Source organism: Pinus tabuliformis, chromosome J (assembly GCF_031772625.1).
Source record: "Pinus tabuliformis cultivar Carrire ecotype Pingquan chromosome J, CPIR1, whole genome shotgun sequence".
NCBI classification, from domain to species: Eukaryota; Viridiplantae; Streptophyta; class Pinopsida; order Pinales; family Pinaceae; genus Pinus; species Pinus tabuliformis.
Window position 1 is genome coordinate 1,175,571,860 of NC_142295.1, and position 26,547 is coordinate 1,175,598,406.

The window sequence follows — 26,547 nt, forward strand, 5'->3', positions numbered from 1 at the left end:
GATTCCTCTTTTCAAGAGGACCAAAATCAACCTAAATATCACCTTATTTGGACAAGTAGAAGTTGGTCTTTGAATTTATTTATTTATTCATGTATATTGGATTGTGTCGGCCCTAAGCACGTGTTCAATTAGACAGGTCAGCCTCAACATCAAGTGAACCCTCATGAAAGCCTATAAATAGAAGAGACCTCAAGCTCATTTGGTCACATTGATCAAGTCATCTTCTCTTCTCTTATTGTCTTGGTTCGCACAGGTCTGACAGAGGAAAGTTCGCATCTAGGGTTTCTGGCTCTTGGACGCTAGCTCGTAACTAAGTGTTTTCATCCCTGGAAACTGGCATAGTATGGTCTAGAGAGTGTCCTAGAAGTCTTGGACACTGGCACAGTATGGTCTAGAGAGTTTCCTGGAAGTCTTGGACGCTGGCATAGAGTGTCTAAGGTAGTGTCCAGGAGGTTAGGGTTTCCGCAGTTTAGTTTGGATCTTGGGCGCTCACACAGAATGGTATAACAAGCGTCTGGGTTGTCATAGACGCTAACACAGTAACCTGAAGGGAGCGTCCGGGCTGCCACAGATGCTCGCATAGAATCCTCAAGGGAGCGTCCAGGGTTTGAGGCAAATCTGGGTGAGTTTGGTCCCCGAACACCCACACACAGTTCACTTAGGAATGTCCAGATTTGTCGTAGACACTCACACACAATATCTCTGCATGCGTCTGGGACTTAAAGATGAGTTATCAATACACGACAGTGTTCAACACAGTGACAAAAGTATCCAACAGTGGACTACAGTAAGTGACAACACATTGCAGTCCTCAGAATCAGGGTTTCGATTATAAGCATGAGTAGATTCATTTCATGGATATCATAGTTGTTTTGTTGCATAGATAAAGTTATGGATCAATGTACTCTCTTTTGCTGAATCATTTGATGACAATCTAAGAAGAAGAAGATTTGCAAGGGTCTTCCCCATAGTGGGTTGGACCAATCCTAGTGTCTTTATGTGTGTGTGATTTTGTTCTATTGTTCCTTTATGTTTTGTTGCATTGATGATGATGTTGTTCTTTCTACATAGTTGCATATGCTAATGAATAATGGCGTAGATCTAGATAATGTAATGATGATATGGGGTGAGCTTAATGTATTAATAAATAAATGCAATTATCAAAGCAAAGAACAATGTAGCCCTATGAAAAATTAACAATCAAGGGGTCAAAATGCAAAATGGACCCTATGGGACAAAACTTTAAAGAGCTATTTTGGTCGAATCATTTAGTAGACATATTGTCGACTCCACTTATTCCTACCTGGAGAAATGGGTGCATTGACCTGTATGGGATTGCTAAATGATTAGATGGATTCGTGGTTCACATAAATTTGCTAGAAAAACAAGGATTGATGTGAACATGGGTCACCCCATTGAATTTTCCTGATCATGCTCCCATATTCCTTTAATGGTAGGGTGAATCTGATTGGAAAGGAATTCCATTTAAATTTAATCCTACTTGGTTAAAAGACATGGAATTGGAGCACATGGTCCGAGAATTGTGGTCTAAATCGATGTATCAAAAGGAGATTTACCATATAATGTGGTATGTTGGAAACTCTTTGAGCTTAAGAAGGTGGTTTGACATTGAGTTCAAGAAAAAAAAGGAGTCATATTAAAGAATTATTTGAGATTGACTGGGAACTAGAGGTGATTGTTGATCCATCTAAACCAGGGTATTTCTCTGAAGCTCATAAACAAAGGTGATTGGAATTAGAAAGGAGAAATCGGTCTATTTTATATCAGTAAGAAGACGAAATGCAGCTTATATTTCGTGCCATATGGATTGCAAGGGGTGATTAAAATACTAATTTTTTTCACAACTTTGCTACTCAGTGGAGGCGTGAACATACTATATGGGGCCTAGAGGATGAATTAGGCCGAAATATCTCAACGCTGAAAAAAAAACTCCATGAAGAGGCAATTTGTTACTTTGGGAATCTGTATCGTGCTAGGGACAGGGTGGGCTTCGACAATCAATTGAGGAACCTTCAAGCATATCTGAATGTGTCTAATACCGACGATAATGCAAACATATGGAGGTCAATTACCATTGATGAATTGGTATCAGTCTTAAAATCATTTGCTAGGGACAAAAGCCTCAACCCTGATGGTTGGCCGGTGGAAATACATCTACATTTTATGGATATCATGGGATCATAATCGCTTCTACTTGTTGAGGAATCGTGGATCACCTATAAGTTTTTGACGCTCTAAACTCCACTTTTATTGCATTGATCTTAAAAGTTTCAAAGGCAAAATCATTCATGGATTATCGACTTATTTCACTATGCATTATTGGTTATAAATGATTTCGAAGATTATTACTATGTGGTAAAAGGATCACCCATTGAAATATATTTCTCCTAAAAAATTTGATTTTTTAAAACATAGACAAATTCGAGATGTTGTGGAAATTGCACATGAATGTATGTACTTTATTAAGGTAAAAAAGAAGGATGCATTGCTATTGAAATTAGATATGATCAAACCATATGATTGTGTTGATTAGTGTTTTCTAAGGATGGTATTACATAAGATTGGACTCTCTGTGGAAGTGGTTGAATGGATTATGGCGTGTAACACCTCTATTAATTTCACTATATTGATAATTTGGGTGCTTCCAAAATTCTTCAAGGCCTCTATGGGGTTGAGGCAGGATTTTTCTTTATCCCCCGTGTTATTTTTGCTTGTTATTGATGGAATGAGTAGGTTGATTATGGAGGCTCAGGAACAAGGTTATTTCTCAAGGGTCCAGATCACTAAAAACATCTCCATTACAAACTTAATATTTGTGGATGATGTTTTAATATTTGGAAAGGCCTTTGTTGTAGAATGGAATTATTTGCATCTTATTATTCTCTCTTTTTGTCATGCATCTAGTTTATATATGAGCAAAACAAAATCTTTATTGATTGATGTGTCTATGAAGTCGAACATTGTCTCTTAGATTGTTAAATCATTTGCAGTTGAGGTGGCCCAATTGGATGGTGGTTTCAAATACCTTGGTTTCCACTTGAAACCAAACAATTATGGCACTAAATATTGGAGTTTCTTGATCGAAATATTTGAGCGCAAATTGACAAATTGAACAAATAAGTGGATGACAATTGGGGTCAGTTTGATTATGGTAAAATCGGTCTTGCAAAGTATCTTTGTGTACTAGATGCATCTTTATTTATTGTCGCGCAACATCATCAGCCTAATAAATTCCATTATTTCAAAATTCATTTTGGTTGGTTCCAATGATGTAAAAAATAATCATCTTGTGTGACTGGATGACATCTCCAAGAGGAAAGAGGGCAGGGGATGGGGTATTAAGAATATAGAGAAACTTGGATGGCCATTAGGTGTAGATAGCTCGTGGCATGCATTATTTGGTAATGACATCTGGCAAAGTATCATAAAGGAGAAATACCTTAGGAATTTGACCATTTTTTATTGGATAAAGGATGGGGCACGGGTTCCATGCTCAGTCTCATACATATGGAATGGTTTGATGAAAATTATACATTGTTTTATTGGGAATTTGAGATGGGATATTGGTTCAAGCTTACTCGTGGAGATTGGGCTAGATCCTATTAGGGGCTTCACTGGATATCACACTTTTCCTATTTCACTTATTATATATAGACATAATTTGGGCATATATTATATAACTAAATTAACAATTGGTTCCATTCTTCAATATCCTACCTGGATTAGCTCGTGGTAATTGGGTATATTTGGGGAATTGGCTGAGATTTGGGACATGTACATACGCAATTTAACAATGGTTGGCATCACTCTAGGGGGGGGGAGTAGATAAATACACTTGGGAGGGTAAGATTGTTCAACAGAAAATCACTGGCAGAGATGCATACAATTATATTACAATGGCGCAACATAACCAGGAGGAAAAAAGGTGGTTAAAAAAACATGGAATTGGGACCTCTCCTTAAACCTAAAATGTTTTGGGTGGCTGACCTGGCAGAATAAAATATTAACTTAGGATAATTTATGTCAAAGGGCCTTCATAGGACCTGGCAAATGTATATTGTGTTTAAGTGCCCTCAAGGATGTGGCTCATATATTCCTGAAATGTCCATTTTGTTGGCATTATGGCTAATGTGTTGTCCTTGATGGCAACCTACTTGATAAATATGTCAACATTGTGATAACAGGATGCTTGTACAGAGTGATACAGATGCCATAACTAGTATGAACAAAAAAGACAATTAAGTGACAAATGGATGGTAAAGGCAAAGTTTGAGAAAGTATAAATAGGTCATGTGAAGCAAGGTCACGTACATACTCGCATACATAATCCGCACCATGATAATTTGAATATCAGGGTCTTTACCATGGTATTGGCCCATAGTAGTGGGTGCATCAATGATTATTTGATCCCATCAAAGAATACTTACGCCATAACCAAGGTATTAGCTAAGGAAAATACTATAAAGAGGTGGAGATCAAGGTGTTGGATGTGCAAGTATTGAGTTGTCTGTGAATAATTTGATCTGAAACATGTGTGCACCAGCGAATAAGGAGAAGACTCATATATGAAATATGTTGACATATATGCTTGATTGATTTACTTGTTGCAAATGTCTAAGTAGCTAATATTGTTGAAACTGTGATAAATGATTTATTCAGAAGTCTGTAGTACTGACAGTAAAGGTTGCAGAAAGTGAAATTGTGCTTGAAGCGAAAGTTTTACAGATCGGTACTAGGTGTGTTTGGAAATAGTCGCATACATATGCGGATCTGTCACTATAGGATCACGTATATTTTCTGTGAAATAATTTTTAAGTTTATGCATACATGTACGCGGGTTTTGTGAATTATAAGTGCATACATATGCGGATTAGTTGCAAGGAAATCACGTATACATTTCAAGGTTTTGTTGTGTGACTTGTTGATGATATTTGATCATTTCTGTTATGTTTGATGTTGTCTGTCGATGATGTCTCTATCTTGATAACATGTGTTTGAAAGTATTGGTTGGGTTAAGTTGGCTATGAATGTTAATTAGTGACGATGCTATAGTATGGTGATCTGTGTTTGATTCAATAATCTATCATTGGTTCAAGTGATATGTGACTGATAGATCTATATATATGATTCAGTGCTTGATGATTCAATATTCAATATTCTGAGATCTATACGCAAGTATTATAAAGAGGAAACATGTATATACACGAGTCTTATTCAATACAATTGTGTAAAGAATTTGATATTTGTTATTTCTAGTTGGGTTCTATATTCAGTGATTTGATACTTCAAAATTTCAGTTGATTTGCAGTGTGACATTATCTCAGATCCAGTGCTTGAGTTTGTTTGGGTTTATGATTGATATGGGTACATTTTTGAAAATTTGATGGAAAGTGGCCTACAGGTTGTGTGATGATTGTTCGACAAGTGGATCCAGTCTGAAATATTTTGAAAAGCGATCCAAAAAGAGTTGAGGGTTGCAACCTTCAAAAAGGGGGTAGGATTATCTGTTATTAAATGTTAGTTTTGTTGTGCTAATTTCAATTACAAATTTATAAACATGTGCTTGTTCATTGTTTCCTGTGCATGGATCTCTTATGGTGATTGTGATTGTAAACATGTATTTTTTATCAAGTTTTAAGTGAAAGACATGAACAAAATAGCTTCAAAAACAATTATTGAGCAACAAACATTCAAAGTACAACAAACCATCAACAAGATCATTTAAAACAGTATTTTCATGGAGTTCACCCCTCTTGGGCTACATCTCCTTGGTCCACCTTCCATGGCTTGGGCCTCTATATTAGCTCAATATGGAAAAAAATGTTGTTTACAAAGCTCTATTTCTCCTGATACCTGTACTAATGTGTTTAGAATGTCCAAATTAGCTAGTAACACCTTTTCCTGAGCTCAATTTGGTCAAAAACTACTCCAGTTATGGCTCAAACAGTCTTTCCCTACAATTTCTACTCAAAATCTAGAAGAACTCCAGTTAGGGCCGCTAAATTTGGGGTTGGTGCCAAAATAGTGGAGCCCGCTAAAAGTCCATCGTTTTAAACTTAGTGTTAATTGCAGATTAACTAAATTTTAAACTGAGATTAGTTGGAGGATTAGCGTTAATCGTGCGGATAAGTTCGACTACTTTTTGAAATCGCTGGCAGTCCTGCGAAGGGCTCACATGATGTGGTAACCGTTTGTTAGTGTTTTCCACCAGGTTAACTAATCATAACCACAAACCGTGACCTGGTGATTTTTGTGTGGTGTCACATGACAACCCTTAACCATCGCGGTGAAGGTTTACGTTGGACCGTCGGAGGTTAACATAACCGTGTGCTCCATTGCATGTTCACATGTTTTGCGATAACTGTGGCATTAAGGTTTATGGAACCAATGGTATTAACTGTTTGGTAACTGTGGGCACATTCGCATGGGCAGGGTTGGCCTACGGGCTGGTCCTCCCCTAACCGCCAACCTTGAACCCAACATATGTTAAATATATATGTGCCACTATAACGGTTAAGTGACCACTAGTAGCGGAGGTGGTAGAGAGTCTTGGACTGTGTAGTGGAGATCGCATGGTCGAACCCCGACGCCTCCATAATATTTTGTTGAACTGTCCTCTACCTAGGCCATTGGGAGGTGCCACGTGGTGGCTTCCGATCTTGCCACGTCGCATTCTCTCATTGTTCCAAAACTAACCAATATAAATGCGCCACGTCACCAATATGAAACCCAATAAGAACACAAAACTTGTCGCACTGTGATTAGATGTTGACCATCCGTTGACCCTGCCTAGTCACTTTCCACGTCAGCAGTACGAACTGTTGACTGTGCAGTGATTAGGCATTTTTTTTGCAAATTTCCCCTGTTTAGCAAAGCGAACAGAACTCAATAACTTCCTCATATGAACTCGGTTTTCAGTGAAACGAGTTGCGTTAGGATCGTTTTTCCGAGACAGACGTGGTTGTTCAGGTTTTGAGCCATTCTGAGAACTTTGATTTTTGAGCTAAATATTGAGCACCTGATCATTCCTCCCCACTAGAAGCCTTTTGGACCCCAAAATATACTATCAATTGTTCAGCAGGTGAGGGTACAACTCCCTCACCTTCTCGATCTGCAACCATTTGGCTTTAGAAGGCTTTTGTCCCTTGAGTCCCACTCTAAGGTATTCAACATCCCCTCTTTTCAAAGTCTTGGTTCTTTTGTCAAGTATGAGATCCTGCTAAAGTTCATCAAGATATTCTGGTGAGAAATCATCTATTGATGGTAGCTGAACATGCTCTCCTTGATCATCAATCAAAGGAGGCTCAAACAATCTCAAATTCTCAACATTAACAATAGAGTATATTTTCATATAAGGAGGCAAATCAATCTTAAATGCATTGTTTTTTTTTTTAACCACATGGTGAATCGGTAATTGCTAGTCCTAATCTATGGGAGACCCAGGATCAATCCTCATAGCTACCACTATAACACCAAGAGTACATCCAACTACCTATAAGTCAATATACTAAGATCCTATGATTTTAGCAAAGCAAGACTCTCGTGCTACCAAGGCGGGGGTGGGGAATCTACTCTCGAGCCGCCACCACAGCAGGTCATGTACTCAATGAGATTTGAACCACGGTCTCTTGAGCTTCACCTAAGTAAACTTACCATTAAACCAACATCACTGTACAATCTTAAATGCATTGTTACCAATCTTTTCCAGAATTTTAAAAGGACCATAACGGATTGGTTTAAGCTTTTTACCTTCCCCTTGAAGTATCTTTTTACTAATATATAACCAAACTTCATCTCCAACTTGAAATTTTTGATCAATCTGGTGTTTGTCATGCCTTGCCTTGTAGCTGCTTTGACTTTTCTCAAATTGTTCCTACACTATATGATGTATCAACTAAATTTTCTCTGTGAATTCCCTTGCCTTATCGATGTCACTGTGACCATCGATGGTGATATCTTTCTCAAAGATGAAGTCCATTGGCGAACTTGGCAAGTACCCATAACATGCCTCAAATGGCGATGTGTTTGTGGAAGAATGCTTTGCCCTGTTGTATGCATGTTGTATGTAATGCAACTGTTCATCCCACAACTTGGGATGTTTGCTGCAATATCCTCTAAGAAGATGAATGACTATTATGTTGACCACCTTGGTTTTTCCATATGTTTACGGATGAAAGGTTGTACTCTTCTTCAACTTTGTGTCCATCATGTCCCACAAATTTGACCAAAAATTCCCAACAAATTGAGAATCTCGATCACTTACAATGGAAGTAGGAAGACCAAAATGAACCCAAATGTTTTGGAAGAAAAGATGAGTTGTTTGTACATTTGTAATTTGCTTTTTACATGGTGTTAGTATAAACATTTTGTTGAACCCGCCTACAACTACATAAAAGTAATCATGACCTTTCCTTGACAATAGAAGGCCTCCTACAAAATCCATTGAGATACTCTCCCATGGACATGAAGGTACCAGAAGTGGAGTGTACAATCCAAGTTTCCAATTGCTAGGCTTACTTGTTGCACACAATGAACATCCTCTTATGAAACAAGAAACATTATCAAACATGCGTGGCTAATAACAATACCTTTGGAGATTTGCTATTGTCTTGCCTACACCAAAGTGTCCCGCAATCAATGAAGTGTGCGCCTCCCTTATGATATTGTTTCTTTCTCCTTGTGGAATACACAACTTGCCCAAATGATACAACAAATTGTTATGTACATGATAATCCAACTCTTTAATTTGGTTTCCTTGACTCAAGCTTGCATACACATCTTGAATTCACTATCATATTCATATTGTTCAATGTAACTTTAATGCAAAACATAATTTTGCTTGAGTATAAAAGATGAATTTAGAATAGGTCTTGAAAGCATATCAACTACCTTATTGTAGATTCCCTTTTTATACCTGATAACCAAATGAAACTATTGTAGAAAACCCATCCATTTGAAGTGTCGTGACTGCGACAACTTTGATTGTGACTGTAAGTACTGCAATGGTTGATGGTCGGTATGGATAATGGTCTCCTTTCCCATCAAGTAGTGTTTCCAATTTTGACACTTTTGTTAGATGATCCAAAATACAAAATTCATAGTTCAAAAAGTTAGGGTAGAATATTTATTTATTTAGAATATTTAATTAAATATTGGAGACAATTAGAAATAGAATATTGTTGTAAAAGATATGACATCTAGAATAATGTCGTATCTTAGGCTCCAATTTAGGAGTAGAGTTAGTAGATTGGTTAGAATGGCATTTATTGTAAATGGGCACTTATTAATTTAATAAGTAGTCCATAACTAGAATAGGTTAGGAAATTAAGCTTATATGTAGTTCATTCTCCTAATTGCAATTGAATTGGTGTGTGTGTGTGTAAACTCTTCCAAAATTATTATGTAATTTCTTTTCTGATTAATAAAATTGTGTGTCTGAGGACACTTCTGCTATTATTGTGGTATCAAAGCTACAGTAATGCAGCTGATGTGAAGAGGAGATTCCAGCTCTACAAGTTCTTGGAAAACTCCATTGAATTAATCAACAAATGATTGGTATGGAAATTGTCCAGTTTTTTGTTTAAAAGGAAAAGAAATTTTATCATTGATTTTAGATTTTTAAATCTGAAAATCATTTTTTTTTATTATTATCAAAAATTTGCCTCTGTATCTTGAATTTATGTTATTGCGCCGCTTCATCCACCCCAAAATGTGATCAAAGGATCAATTCTCCATCACATATGGTCTTTATGTGTCCCTCTACGCTTCTGCAAGGCACTGGAAAGAGTATGAGAGTTAGTAGAAGGGTCAAAATTAAAGGAATTCTGAAAATTACTTGCAATCAAAAGTTAATATCTCAGGATCTTCAACAACGCTAGAACCATTGAATTTATTGACTATTTGTACCTCTTCTGGAAAATGAAACACTTTTTCATGCAACGGGAAATTCTGCTTCCATTGGAGCATATTGCATTCACATCCTGATTCAAGATCATTTCATGGATGACCGAATCTCCAGCCAAACAGTCATTGGCCAAGATAAATATCTTCTCCTCTCTCATTTGAATTCGCTTCTTAATCTTTCCATTAGTCTCAAGGATATGGAACCGTAGCCGCCCATTTTTGTCACAGTTGATGTCATTGAGAATCTTTTTCTCACTGCGTCTCAATTATATCCAAGCAATCTCCTCAAACCGACTTATGATATGAAGCAAATCCTTCATGTTGCACCTTTTCAGTGTCTTCATTATTTCTTTCATTGTAATGTATCTCAAATAATATTTTTCCATCAATATTCTGGGCTCTAGTGGCTTCAATGTGAATCCATATTCATCAGTCTAAGACCATCTCATACTGAGCTAATTCATTGACATTTTGTACACATATTTCTTTCAGATATTAACAATCCCTTCCCTTTCAACACTTCTTACCTCGGTTTTGCATCTCCAAATGGATTCAATTTTGGTCGAGGCCTCGGGGCCACTTCAGGTTGTGCATCGGGACTACCAGGACGGCTAGAATGTGCACTAGTAGGCCTACTGGAATTCCTTCTCTCAGCTCTCTGTTCGATATCATTTTCATGTTTTTTCCATTCTGGATTCTTCTCAGCCAGAACCTCTTCACGAGATCGTGCAAATCCAAAAGGACTTGGCTTCATTGTCTTTGGCGCATCGGAATCAACACCTAGACTCAAAGAAGGTAATCCCGTAGCTCTTGAAGGATTCAAAACGAGCCGAGGTCATTCAGCAAGACGATTGTCATCTCTATTTGATTCTTTAAATGAGCTCCTGCTACCCCACCTGTCCGAATCCGATGCCGGATTATAGCTAGATCCAAAGCCCGTGGACTTCCGATCTGGCGGTGCGCTGGGAACAAAAGTCTTTCCACTGCCCCAATTATCAGCTTCATCAGCTCTAGAAGGCATATCCCTATCACTGCCGCCTCTAGACTGTTGCCCCTGTCTTCTATCATCATCAAAAACTCCGCACCAGACATGGTTATCGCTTGGGATAACATGCGCAAGGTCTACAAAATATATTAGAAAGCCAGCATGAAGCCAACAAAAGCCAGAAAGAAGCTAGCTAGCATGAGCCAGCAAGAAGCCAGCTTGAGCAAGCCAGCAGCCAGTGTGGAGGACAGTGAGTAATTAAAAAAAAAATCAGCTTCTTAAAGTTTTTTTTTTTTGGAAATTTAAAGTTGAACCTAAGAATTGAAGAAGTCTTTGCTGGAGAGATAAGGTATATTTATTAATTTTGTAAATTTTTATTGGAGAGATATTTGAGTTTTTGTATTTTGGGAATTTATTATTTGTAAATGTTTGGGCCAGTAAATTTTTGGAGTAATAAGGCGATTTTATTTGTAATTTTTTATTTGGAGAGATAAGTGTGACATTGTAACTCAAAGTATTTTTAATTTTTTTTTACTTTGAGGGGGGTTAGAGTGCATTTTGCATCAAACATTGCAAGGATTGTAAATCAATGAAATTTTGAAAGATTTCATTGTAAAAATTTTAAGAGAAATTGACTAGAGCAAAGTGCAAAGCTAAGTCAATTTTCTCCTCCAACAACTATACGAGGGTCAAGGCCAAGCCCTTATAGATCGTTTTTGCGTGGTGTGTTTCGTGTGGCGTGTTGCTCATATTTTTCTTGTGCTTGATTCTTTTTGGTACAAAGCTTCAAAACTACAATGTCTAAGTTAATTAATCTGTTCTCTGATTCTGATAAGCTTGAAGGGGTAAAATCATACAAAACATGGAAACGTCTCATTGAAAACACTCTAATATATAATGAATTATGGCAAGACATATGTGATGGAGACATTAAGCCTAATAAACCCACAGATGTAGCTTCACTTGCAAAATGGGAAGTTAAAAATGTCAAGGCACTAGCTCTTATAAAGTCTTCAGTTAATGATGAGATGTATATTCATATTGAAAACGCTTCAGATGCATGCACTGCTTTGCGTACTTTCAAAGATCTATTTGATACACAACCTGAATCTAAAAAGGTTGATCTACAACTTAAGTTGCTTCAAAAAAAACTAATTGAAGGAGGAGATGTCCTTGAGTATATCTCCAAGCTTAAAAATATTAAGCAAGAAATAGTAAAAGTAGGATTTCCTCTAGTAGATGACAGTTTCATGACCACAATTCTAATTGTTGGATTGCCTTCTTCTTACACACATTTTTTGGAAACTCTACAAGTGACCGGAAAGTTAGATAAATTAAAGTTTGATGAGCTAAGCGAGATGTTAGCTCAAAACAACAAAATTTTTGGGAAGAAGAAACAAGGGGAAGATGTCTTCTTCACAAAGGCCAGCATAAGTAAACCATCAAATTCTAGAGGAAGAGGACATTTCAATCAACATCCAACAACACATAGTGGACAAGGTCGTGGAAGAAGCCAAAATAGAGGAAACTATCAAGGAAGAGGAAACAGTCAAGGCAGAGGAAACTTTCAAAACAGAGGCAACTTTCAAGGCAGAGGAAACTTTCAAGGAAGAGGTCAAAATCAAGGCATAGGGCCAACTCAAAGCAGAGGTAGAGGACAGTATCAAGGAAGAGGTAGAGACTTAAATCAAATTGTCTACAGAAGATGTAACAAAGTGGGCCATTTTGCAAAGGATTGTATAACTTCCATTGATAAAATTCCAAAGTTCCATCAAAACATAGCACAATTTGCCACTGATCAAGATAATGATGGTTCAGAATATGTCTTCACGTCAAGTCAAAGATCAGAATCAGCAGCATTAGTTTCCACCTTTTTTCAAAGTGATTATGAAGATGCATGGAATGAAAAGTTCTTTGTCATAAGTGGGATAGTTAGTTATAGCTCCATTAAAAATTTCAGAATGAAATGAAATGGGCTTACCATGCTGCATAAGAACTACTCCCATGGCATAATCACTAGCATCCGTTTGAATCTCAAAAGGCTGCCTAAGATCTGGAAGAGCCAATATCGGTTCTGAACTGATCTTTTGCTTCAAAACATCAAATGATTTCTGTTGTACATCTCCCCAATGGAAGACTTTCTTGACACTTGTCAATGCATGTAATGGAGCTGCAATGGAAGAAAAATTAGCAATAAACTTTCTCCAATATTGTGTTGCCCCTAAAAAGCTTCTTACCTCTATAACTGTATTGGGCTTGGGCCAATTCAAAATGACCTCAACTTTAGAGGGGTCTATCTTCAGCTCACCTCCTCCAACAATGTGTCCCAAATACACTAAAGAAGTCTTGCCAAATTCACACTTCGACATCTTTAAAAACAACTGTTCTTTTCTCAAGACATCAAGTACTTTGTTTACATGCATGACATGTTCATCTCTGGATTTGTTGAATATGAGTATATCATCTAAGTACACAATGACAAATTCATCTAGAAATGGTCTCAATACATCATTCATTACTCTCATGAAAGCAGCTGGAGAATTTGTAAGATAGAAAGGCATAACAAGCCACTCAAATAATCCTTGTTTAGTTTTAAATGTGATTTTCCAAATGTCCTCTTCAGCTATTCTAACTTGATGATAGCCCCTTCGTAAATCTAACTTATTGTATCGACGTTTCGAACCAACCTCCGTGGTTCATTATCAGGAACAGATGTGTGAAAAAGTCAGACAATGATGGGGCAATAAATAGAGGAAAGGTTGGGATGGTAATGTAAGGAGCAACCTTTCCTCTATTTATTGCCCCATCATTGTTTGACTTTTTCACACATTTGATCTTGATGATGAACCATAGAAGTTGGTTCGAAACGTCGATATAATAAAACATGAATGCGATGACTCCAGAAGACATCACTACACAAAATGCTGATCGCGTAAGCCTCAAATCTATAAATCTAACTTAGTGAAATAATTTTCATACCTTAACTGATCAAGCAAATCATCAATTCTTGGGAGTGGATAACGATTCTTTACCATGATTTTTTTCAGTGCACGGAAATCCACACACATGCGCCAAGTCTCGTCCTTCATTGGCACCAAAACAATGGGCAAACCACATGGCAAAGTAGATGGGCATATCATACTTTTGTTCAGCAATTCTTGAATTTGCTTTTTGATTTCCGTGCTCTCCATAATCGACATGTGATACATGCCAATATTTGGAAGTGGAACATCCTGTTGCAGTTATATCTCATGCTGAATTACCCTCTTGGGAGTTAACCCCTTTGGTTCCTAAAACATCTCGCCATGCTTGCTTACCACATCAAACAAATTAGATTTCAATTTGTCATCACAAACTTCAAAAGATTCATAATCAATATCATTCTTTTTCTTGATCATGAGAAGCACAAATTTTTTACTTGCATTTACTAGTCTCTTCATCTACCCTGCATTAACCAAAGAAATGTTCAACTTTTTGCGATGGGCTCTCACAATGTACTCCACCCCATTCTTGAGCAATAAGTATTTGTTTTCATGGTGATAAAATACTACTTTCCTATCATACAAATATGGACTACCCAAAATGATTCCTGAGATGTCAAGTGGAACTACATCTAACTCAACTTCATCAATGAACTTTTCAGTAATGGCGAACTTGAACAAACACTTCCTTGTAACCTGTAAGTTTTCATTGTTAACTATCCAACCCAATGGATATGGCTTATGATGAGGTATAGTTTCAAGGTTGAGCTTTTTGACCAAGTCTTCTGAAATTGAGTTTGATTGTGACCCACTATGAAATAATGCATCAACTTTGTATGGTTTGAAATCACCCTTACATGAAACAACTCTATTCTTGATTCTTCATTTGGAGTGTTCTTTTAACTGTGTGAGGAACTAGTTCTTGCAACAACTTCTTTCCCTTTTGTGACCATGGCTGAAATATTGGTCTCATCACTAGAATATGAACCAAGGTCATGTTGTGTGGTAGCGGTCGTCTTTTGTTTTCCCTTATTGTTTTGTTTCTTGGGCCTTAGTTTGGGATGTAATTTCCAACAATGGGCTTCATCATGCCCAACTTTGGAACAATGTTGGCATATGGTTTTCTTCACACTTTCATTCTTCTTTCCCTTCCATTTTCCTCCCTTCTCTTTCTCCTTACCCTTGAATGGCTTCTTCTTACTACCCTCTTCCTTAATGTTCTTTCCCCTTGCGTCAAGGTGCGTGGCTTGCACACATACCTCATCCAAAGTGCTTTGATTGAACATAAGGATAGTATGTTTCAAATAGGAATGTAAACCCCCAATATATTACAACAGTGTATCTTCGGAATTCAAGTTTACTCCTAACAACAAAGCCCTCTTTCTAAACTCCTGTGTATAATCTTGGACTATTTGGCCGTTGAGCTGCCTAAAATTCTACCAACTCTTAATGGCTTTTTGTATATAGGCTAAAGGATAAAACTATCCTCTAATTGCATAAACAAATTCAACCCAAGTAATGGATATCTTACCATGAATTCACATTTCCTCTTGAGTCTTTGCTTCCCACCAGACTAATGCTGCTCCTTCTAGCCTCAATGAAGCCAACTAGATATTTATGTCATCTTCTTGAAGGTTCTGAATTTTGTAGTATACCTCCAATTGTCGAATACAATTCTCTAACTTTTCTACATTCACTTCACCATTGTACATGGCAAGTTCAAACTTAATGTCCAATTTGAGTAAGGGAGTTTTTGCTTTTGGGGTATGGGAATGAGTATGGACAGCTTTGGTGGTGGAAGTGGAAGATGTTTGAGATGTTGAGGATGATGAAGATGATGAGGAAGATGATGAAGATCATGGAGATGGAGGTGGATTCCCTCCATTACCCTTGGAATCCTTCTTATCGTCATTTTTGTCTCCTGAGCTTCCTACTCCATGTGGAGGTTTAGAACTCTCTCCAACCATTCTAATGTTCCGCTCTTCATAGAGGAATTTAACCATCTTAGTTAAAGTGTAGAAAGATTTCTTGAATTATTCCTCTTCTGAAGAAGGACCTTCAAGCTCTCTTTCTTTAGACATAATGGTTGTGGATTCAGGCTCAGAAACTAGTACTGCTTGTACCTCTTCAATCTCAGTTGAAGGCAAAACTTGAGGTGTTTCAAGTGCAGCTAGAATTGGAACTTTAGGTGGTGGATATTGTGGCCTTGTGTCTCTCCTTCTTCCGGGCATAACCTCAGGAGCTGCAACCAACAATTTCCCTTATCCTCTCTGCAAATTTAACCTTGTAAGCATCACAATTTTGCAACCATTAAAACCCTACTTGCACAAAACTAAGGAAATAAAGACAATAAACCTTTGCTCTGATACCAAATTTATCTGTTATTGAATGTTAGTTTTGTTGTGCTAATTTCAATTACAAATTTATAAACATGTGCTTGTTCATTACTTCCTGTGCATGGTTCTCTTATGGTGATTGTGATTGTAAACATGTAATTTTTTATCAAGTTTTAAGTGAAAGACATGAACAAAATAACTTCAAAAATAAGTATTGAACAACAGACATTCAAAGTACAGCAAACCATCAACAAGAGCATTTAACACAGTGTTTTGATGAAGGAGTTCACCCCTCCTAGGCTACATCTCCTTGGTCCAACTTCCATGGCTTGGGCCTCTATATTAGCTCAATATGGAAAAAAAAATGTTGTTTACAAAGCTCTACTACTCCTGATACCTGTACCAATGTGTTCATAATGTCGAAATTATCTAGGAACACCTTTTCCTAAGCTCAATTTGGTCGAAAAATGCTCCAGTTATGGCTCAAACAACCTTTCCCTACAATTTCTCCTCCAAATTTGGAAGAACTCCAGTTAGGGCCGCTAAATTTGGGGTTGGCACCAAAATAGTGGAGTCCGCTAAAAGTCCTTCATTTTAAACTTAGTATTAACTACAGATTAACTAAATGTTAAACCAAGATTAGCTAGAGGATTAGCGCTAATCATGCGGATAAGTCCGACTACTTTCTGACACCACTGGCAGTCCTTGCCGAGGGTTCACATGTTGTGGTAACCGTTTGTTAGCGTTGGTCGTCGGGTTAACTAACCATGACCTGGCGGTTTCTGAGTGGTGTTACATGACAACCCTTCACTGTCGCAGTGAAGGTTTACGTTGGACCGCCAGAGGTTAACATAACTGTGTGCTCCATTGCGTGTTCACATGTTTTGCGATAACCATCGGTGTTAAGGTTTATGGAATCGATGGTATTAACTGTTTGGTAACTGTGGGCGCGTTCACATGGGGAGGGATGGCCTGCAGGATGCCCCTCCCCTAACCGCCAACCTTGAACCCAACATACGTAAAATATATATGTGCCACTATAATGGTTAAGTTACAACTGGTAACGGAGGAGGTAGAGAGTCATGGACTATGTAGCGGAGGTCGCGGGATCGAACCCTAATGCCTCCATAATACTTTTGTTGAATTGTTCTCTGCCTAGTCCGTTGGGAGGTGCCACGTGGCAGCCTTCGGGCTTGCCACGTGGCATTCTCTCATTGGTCCAAAACTAACCAATATAAATGTGCCACGTCACCAACCTGAAACCCAATAAGAACACGACACTTGTCACACTATGATTAGATGTTGATCGTTCGTTGACCCTGCCTAGTCACTTGCCACTTCAGCAATACGAACTGCTGACTGTGCAGTGACTGGGCATTTTTCTTGCAAATTTCACCTGTTTAGCAAAGCGAATAGAACTCAATAACTTCCTCATACGAACTCGGTTTTCAGTGAAATGAGTTGCGTTAGGATTGTTTTTCCGAGACAGGTTCGGTCGTTTAAGCTTTGAGCCATTATGAGAACTTTGATTTTTGAGCTAAATACTGAGCACCTAATCATAGGGCTCCCTTCCAGTAGGAGATGATAAACACAATCAAGGGGTTGGAGCTCCATTCCAGTAGGTGCTAGAGAACGAGAGAAGATTGTAGCTTTCTGCAAGTGGGTGTCTGCGTACTGATAAGAGACTACATCAGTATAACTGTCATATTTTTCTTTATATCATAAGAAATAAGACAGAGACAGTAGCAATGGTGGTTTTCTCCCACATTGGGTTTCCACCTAAAAATCCTGGTGTTCTATGTGTGTTTGGTGTGATTTCTTTATGTTCTTTACTACATACTGAAAAGTAATTAATCTATTGATGCACTGATTAAGAATAATCATTTGATAAAATACAAAAAAAACCAGTAAACTGGATATGCACGGGTTTCCTTTCCTAAAGTAGTGTCCATACACAGGTTGCCTTAATAGCAGTGTCGTATATTTCTCAGAATATAAAAATTGGAAGTTTGAGTTTAAAATACTGATTCACCCCCCCACCCCCACCGCCCCCCCCCCCCCCAAACCAAAAGTATTTTTCCCAACAATTGGTATCAAAGTAAGTCCCTCAGAAGAAGCTTGATCGCTTAAAGGGAGATCCATCAAGATGAGCAATCAAGAGGGAGTATCTTCTATCTGACCACCCTTGTTTAATGGAACTAACTTGGTTTTCTGGAAAGTCAGAATGAGAGCATATTTGCAGTTGCTTGGAGTTGATGTTTGGGAAATCGTTGAAGGAGGCTATCAGTATCCATCCTCCATCCTCATAGATGATGCAAGGAAGAAACAATATGAAACCAATGCAAAGGCAATCAATACTCTCTTAGGAAGCTTGGCAGAATCAGAATTTGTAAAGGTTATGCAGTTGAACAACGCAAAAGTTATATGGGACAAGATTATCCAGAGCTACGAAGGTAACACTAAGGTAAAGAGCACTAAACTTTAAACATTTAGAATTCAATACAAGACTCTCAGAATGCATAATGATGAAAGTATTGCAAGTTTTTTCCTTAGGGTAAATGATATCGTTAACTCAATGAGAAATTTTCCTGATGAAGTAAACGATTCAATGGTTTTTGAGAAAATTATAATTACTTTAACCCCAAAGTTCGATTCAAAAGTCTTTTCCATTGAAGAAATGCACGATTTGAAGAACCTTGCTATTGAATAGCTCCATGGGATCTTAACAACTTATGAAATGAGAAAATGGGTTCCATCAAATATCAGAGAAGCAACGTTCAAAACTACATTTAAAGGAAAATGAAAGGAGGAGCCTAAGGAAGCATGGTACATATCAGACGAAGAAGAAGTGAATTTCGTAAAGAAACTCCAAGTAGGAACTGGCAAGTTTAGAGGTAAGCTTCCTTTCAAATGTTTTTCCTGTGGAAGAGTTGGTCACTACGCTGCTAAATGTCCTTATAAAGAAAATCATGAGAAAGGGAAGAATTCTTCAAAAGGGAATGTTAGAGGAAGGTTTGATAACAAGAAAAAAAAATATACACACGAAGATAGTGAATGTTCTTCCAATAATGAGGATGTTGAATCTGATCAAGAATATCAATTACTTATGGCATTTGAAGAAAAATGTGTAGATGAATCTGATGATGTTTTTATGGATGCTCTAGAAGAAAAGTATACTCTTATTGAAGAAATAACTCAACTAAAAGAACAATTGCAACATTAAGTTTGATCAAAAGTTTGTTTTTTTAGGAGGAACAGGGGAGTCGACTGCAGTCGGCGGGCTAGGGTTTGCAGGAGAAATCGCGGAGAGGTCTGGAAGAAACGCGCGTAGGGGAAACGAGCAGGAGAAGCCGGGGTTGGAGCGAAGGAGATAGCAAGAAACCTCAGCATAGGAGCGGAAGTTTTCAATACAGTCCGTGCTGAGGGCAACAATGGAAAATCGGCAAGGGAGGGGAGAGATCCCCTCCTATAAGAATATTGTTGCAGGAGAGGCAAGTGGCAGCGACAACTAGAGTAATGCCAGGGAGAATAATAAAGAAGCACCAGTGATGGGCAATTTGTGGCAAATGAAGACCGGAGGAAAGTGCTTACCAAGGGCTCAGAAAAAACCTAGGTACATAATACCCAACAACAAGCTGGAGGAATATAACAGCTACATGAAAGATCATGCATTGATCTGCAAGTTCGTAGGGTATTGGCCTTCTGAAAAAGAACTACACAGGTGGATTTACCAAAGATGGAGGCCAAAAGGGCACATTGAGCTGAAACTAGGAGCAAAAGGGTTCTTTACAGCCATATTTGCGAATTTGGAGGATAAAGAAAGGGTTTTTGAGGAAGGGCCATATTTTATGAACAATGCGGGACTGTTCATGAAGTATTGGGAAGAAAGATATAACCCTGATAATGAAAAGATGCTGGAAGCCCCGATCTAGGTCAGACTGTTTGGATTACCAGTGGAATTTTGGGATCCTGAGATTATGGAGGGGATAGGCAACACGATTGGTGCTTTTGTCAAGGTAGCGGAAGCAACGAAAAAAGGCAAGTATACATCATATGCAAGATTATGTGTATACATGAATATAGCCGAACCTCTGCCGGAATACATAGAACTAGAATACCACGATGAAGTATGGCAACAGCCAATAGACTATGAGCATATCCCTTTCAGATGCAGAAGATGCCATGAGTATGGACACCTATACAGGCAATGCCCATTAAATAAGGAGGAAGAATACATAAGGAAAAAAGAAGAACAGCAAAGGGAAGCAGAGAGAACTGAGGAGACAGACAAGGGTTTCCAACAGGTTACCAGAAAGAAGAAAGCCGGTAAAGAAGGTCTAAAAACACAGACACAAGCGAAACCACTGAACATCGAAAGTCAGAACAAGTTCAAAATCCTCCAGGAAAATAGTGAAGAGTGTGAGGACAAATTGGAAGAGGAAGAAGATCCAGAGAATGAACCCATGGAAATAGTCAAGGAAACCAGAGAGAAAGACACAGGAGCAAGAGTAATGAATGAAGAGGAAGCTGCTGAAAAGATAGAAATACTGACTAACCAAGCCCAAATGGAGACAGAAAGCCAGAAGGAAAACGAGGCAGAGGAAGAAAGAATTATGAGACAACTAATTCAGGAATGGAAAAACTTGGACGAAAGATTCATACCAGACAGTCAAAAACAATTATATAAGGAGGCATTTCAAAAATACAAAGATAAAAAAGGGGAGAATATGGATAAACAGGATACCACATCAGGAGAACAGGAAAGAGGTCAGATGGGAATTGGCGGTGCTGGCAAAAGCAGCAGGAAAAGAGGGAGGAAAACAATGAAAGAAACGATCCAAACAGTCGGTGAAATATTGATAAATTCAGGTAAAGTGATACCTCTGTCAGAGGTATTTTTCCACTCCTCCAAAAGTTTAAAATGATTATTATCAGTTGGAATATTAGGGGTCTGAATAGTAAGGGAAAGCAGAGATATATGAAAGAGAAACTTAAAAAAGACAGACCAAGTATTATGATCCTTCAAGAGACAAAGATCACCATGCAGCAGATGGAAGGAATAATAAAAAACAGCAAATTACAATACGAAGTCATGGGACAAGATGCAATCGGATCAGCGGGGGGCATTGCAATCTTGTGGAACCCAAACGAAATAATTTTTGAAAGCTGGACCAGCATGACCAGAATTCTTACAGGTACAGGAAGAATAGCGGGGACGAAGGAAAGGGTTATTATCTCAGGGGTTTATGGTCCTCATACTCCGGGAGAAAGAGAAAATTTCATTAAAAATATGCAAGCAACTCGAAGATTATATCCGGAGACAGCATGGATTGTAGGAGGAGATTTCAATTTAATCCGGTCTCTAGAAGAGAAAAAGGGAGGTATAAGAAAATCAGACCAGTATATGGAAATGTTCAATGACATGATAGATGGTCTGAGGTTGGTAGATTTACCAACTATCAACGGAGTCTATACATGGAATAATAGGAGAGGGGGAAGGAATCAAATAGCGTCCAGATTAGATCGGTTCTTAGTATCAGAAACAATTATGAACAGAGATGTATTCATAGAAGCAAAGATCATGCCATCCCTTGGCTCAGATCATTGGCCAATTAGACTGGAAGTGGATATTAAAAATAACCTTGGCAAGAAGCCCTTCAGATTTGAAGCCTTTTGGCTTAGAGACCCGGAATTTATCAAAAAAATGGAAGAATGGTGGATGCAAAGCACAGTACAGGGAAAAGGAAAAATGCATACCTTCCAACTAAAACTTAAAGAGTTAAAAGGAAGGATAAAGAAATGGAACAAGGAAGAATTCGGAAACATCATGGAGGAAAAACAGAAGTTGGAAGAAGAAATGGAAACTTTGCAACAAAGGATAATAACTGAAGGAAGGACAGAGGAAAGTAGCAGAGAAGAAGGGATAATTCTAGGAAAACTGGAGGAGAGGAGAAAGTAGGAAGAAGTTTTATGGAGACAGAAATCTAGAATAAAGTGGCTGAGGGAGGGGGAAAGGAACACTAGATTTTTTCATCAAGCAATGATACAACACAGGCAAAGAAACAGGATACTATCTATCAAGAACGAGAGTGGAGAGAGGATTGTTGAACAGGAAGGAATTGAAAAAGTACTGATGGAATACCACAAAGGAATATTGACTGAACCCCAGATGGACAGGTCTGAAGCTATAAAGGAAGTTTGCAAGGCCATTCCCCGGATAGTAACTGAAGACCAGAATAGAGCCCTAATGAGAGCAGCTAGTTTTGAAGAGGTGGAGGAAGTGGTGATGAGCATGAAGAAGGGTACAGCGCCAGGACCGGACGGCTTTACGGTTGATTTCTATCAAGCGGGTTGGCACTTTTTGGGAAGGGAGATTCTGGACCTGATAGAAGAATCCCGTATGAATCAAAAGGTATGGCCAGCCATTAACTCTACTTTTTTCACTTTGATTCCAAAAAATGACAATTCAGAGGATGCTAAGGGATTTAGACCCATTGCCCTATGTAATGTTATCTACAAAATAATTGCAACGCTGATGGCCAAAAGACTGAAACCCCTGCTAGATAGATTAATATCCCCTGAACAAACTGGTTTTGTAGAAGGTAGACAAATTCTAGATGGTTTAGTGGTTACTCAAGAAGTAATTCATTCGCTGAAGGCGAAGAAGCAGAAAGGAATGATGATTAAACTAGACTTGTCGAAAGCTTATGATAGAATCAACTGGCAATACTTGGAAGAAATCTTGGAAAGTTTCGGTTTTGGTACTAGGTGGATAAAGTGGGTTCACAGTCTCATATCAACTCCAAATTTTTCAATATTAGTCAATGGAACTCCCTCGAAAACCTTTAAGGCATCTAGAGGAATAAGACAAGGTGATCCTTTATCCCCTTTCTTATTTATATTAGCAGCAGAGGGTCTGGGCAGATATCTTAAAAAAGAAAGAGCAGCAAATAAAATCAAAGGGCTAAGACTATGGGGTAATGAATTGCCTATAACCCATCAGCAATTCGTAGATGATATCATGTTATTTGGGGAGCCAACCGTAAAAGAAGTGAGAAATCTGAAGAAGGTTCTGGATTTATTTGCGGAAGCATCTGGGTTGGAGATCAATAAGGAAAAGTCATGCACCTTTATATTCAATACCATGGAGTCAGTCAAAATCCATTTGACCAGGATGCTGGGATTTAAGCAAGGAGAACTCCCAACTAAATACTTGGGAAACTTACTAGATTTCAACTCTAAAAGACAGAAAAATTGGCAAGGAGTCTTAGAGAAATTAAAAAATAGAGTGGCTAACTGGGCCTTCAGAACTTTAAATATTGTTGGAAGGATTGTATTAGTGAAATCAGTGTTGCAAGCAATTCCCATATATCCACTATCGATTATGGCTGTACCACAAGGAGTCTGCACCAAGATCAGAGAAATTCTGAGGAAATTCATTTGGGGAGGATCGACTCAACAGAAGAAGTGGGCCTTAGTATCATGGAAACACCTGACGAAACGAAAGGAGGAAGGAGGCTTGGGTCTGCGCGATCCTGATAAACTCAACAAGGTGCTTGGAGCAAAACTTTGGTGGCGATGGCTAAGAGGGGGCAATGACCTGTGGAAAGCACTATGGAGACACAAGTGCAATATGCTAGACACTACGGAAGGTATCTACCAGTTGCAGGAAACCCCAAAAGGCTCGGCAATCTGGGATCTAGCTCGACAAAACCGAGATATAGTAGAAAAGAATGCCTTCTGGGAAATACGAGGAGGAGGAGAAGCCAAATTCTGGGACGAGAAATGGCAACAAAGAGGGAAAATGAGCAGAATTCAAAAAATCCAAAACATACAGGAAAAAATAGGGGATAACCGTAGATATGTCAAAGATTACTGGAAAGAAGACGAATTGGATGGAATTTGGCGGAAATGGATAAGACCAGAGGAATGGGATATCGAGATAGATCAAGAACAACAGGAAGCATTCATGGAAGAGGTGGATTCCAGGAAAATAAAAGCTAGAACGGGTAGGGATATTCTCAGATGGGGGAATTCAATGAAAGGATCCTTCACCGTTAAGGAGGCATACTATCTAGCAGACCAATAGGGGACCAACGAAGAAAACCAAGACTGGAAGGTCATCTGGGGTAACAATTGGTGGCCGAAAATTACCTTATTTGCATGGCTAGTAGCTAAGGGTAAGATCCTGACGTGGGACAAACTCCAAAAGAAAGGTTTCAGTGGGCCTTCAAAATGTTACCTGTGCAATAGTGAAGCTGAAACACAAGATCACCTTTTAATCAAGTGTGTATATACCAGGAAGCTATGGATTGAAACGGGAAAACTATTCCAGAAACTTGAGAGGCCCCTGAGAGACATAAATGAAGTGATTTTTCATTGGCAGAAGGAAAAATTCCAATGTAAAGTAGTTCGAAAGGCCTGGGATCTCATTGCGGGTTTTGTGATTTGGATGGTTTGGAAAGAAAGGAACCGCAGAGTATTCCAAGACAAATCTAAAGATTCGGAAATAATATGGAACAGAGTAGTGAACTTAACTAGAGAAACAATTCTGGTGGAAAAATGGGATGCGGATGATTGGAAAGCAGATCAGAGTGAGGAGCAAATTTTAAAGAAACTAAATTTGAAATATGAAATGGTGCATACCAAAAAAATCGGCAGAAATAGTACGAGAGCTCAAAGCTCTGACAATTTTGCATATCCCAGAGATAATTTTATGAAGTTAAACTTTGACGGGGCATCGAAGGGGAACCCAGGTAATGCCGGATTCGGAGGTATCTTCCGTGATAGCCAGAGAAACACCAGATGGATCTATGCAGAGTGGGGAGGGGAGATGACAAACAATGAGGCCGAATTATGGGCGATTCACCAAGGCTTGAGAATCGCGATTAGAAATGGCTATAGAAACCTGGAAATAGAAGGAGACTCTCAGATAGCAATTGAAATTCTGAAGAAACTTAACAACGGGAAGAACTGGGAGCAGATCACCAATAGTTGGAGAACGGCAGGGATTGTTCAAGAAATGGCGGACCTACTAAAAGGGATTGATTATAAAATCTTTAACCATGTGAAAAGGAATGGAAACCGAGCGGCAGACTTCCTTGCGAATTGGGGCTGCAAGGGTCGAAACAGCAAAATAGACAATCAGTGGAGAATGTTGCGACCCAACAGAGAATGGGAGGACCTGGCCGGTATCATTAATTATGACCATGAGCAAGCAACAAATGAGAATCATGGGCAAGCAGCAAATGAGAATCATAACATCCGTGCGACGGACAGGTGAGATGGATCGGCAATCCCAGAAATTAAATGAGTGTCAGTCAAGGCGGGGGAATGGTATAATGGGCAGGCAAGCTACAGTACAGCAGAAGTGTGCGACGACAGGTAAGAAACAACCACCCCACAGCAAGATAATTAACGCAAGTGATCGGAGAGGAGGAAAAAACGGTATGTCAGAGTCCATAAATGGAAATGAGGGTAGAAAGATAATTGATAGGAAAGGCAGCAGGCAAAGTAACAGGTGGCAGCGGAAGGCCAAGCTGACAGGTAGGCAGATCAGAGCAAGGAAGATTATAAACGGGCGGCAGCAAAAGGATCGACGACGAGGAAACTTGTTAGGAACTCAGAGAGCGAGGGGAGGAAAGGTGGTGGAGATCCGCCACAGAGAGAATTTGCGCCGAAACCTCACTGAGGACGCTATGGAAACCAGGAAGAGAGCAAGGGCTGTAGAGGAACTGGAAGCCACGGAGCGCAAAGACAGGGACAGAAAGGGCAAGGCGTTAGCGAAGGAAGAAACAGTAGAGGAGATATATGAAATATATGACGACTCTGAGGATGAGGAGGACCTGCAAGAACAAGGCAGGCAAGGTAAGGAACGAGGCGGAACTGTAGGAGGCTGGGATACCCAGCAAACCAGTGACGAGCAGCAAGGACAGCGGGAGGGAAAGGTAAGGCAACGCGGCAGACAGAGGGGAAGAAGAGGCGCGGGTAGCAGGTTGGAACCGGGTAGCAGGAGAGGCAGAGGACCGAGCAGATACAGAGGAGAAAGGGGAGGAAGACAGGGGCAGAGAGGGAGACCTGGCAAAAGAACAAGTCGATCGTTAGATAAGAAAATTCAACAAGCAGAAAGGGCGTACAATCAGAACACTAACCCAAGAATCAGGAGAATTATCCAGAATATGGAAGAAGATGCGCTTCAGGCTCAGTCTGACTCAGAGATGGAAGATTGGGAGTTTTTACTCCATGACCCTGGCAACACTAGAGGTAGAATGTCTCTATTTAAGCAGTCCCTGCATATCTACTGGGTGATGAAGAGATTGTT

The 26,547-nt window shown here is 39.0% G+C and overlaps 1 pseudogene; it reads right to left on the reverse strand.

Moving 5' to 3' along the window:
- Positions 1 to 10,384: 10,384 nt before the first annotated feature.
- Positions 10,385 to 15,893, reverse strand: LOC149231272 (eukaryotic translation initiation factor 4B1-like; annotated as a pseudogene).
- Positions 15,894 to 26,547: the final 10,654 nt, after the last annotated feature.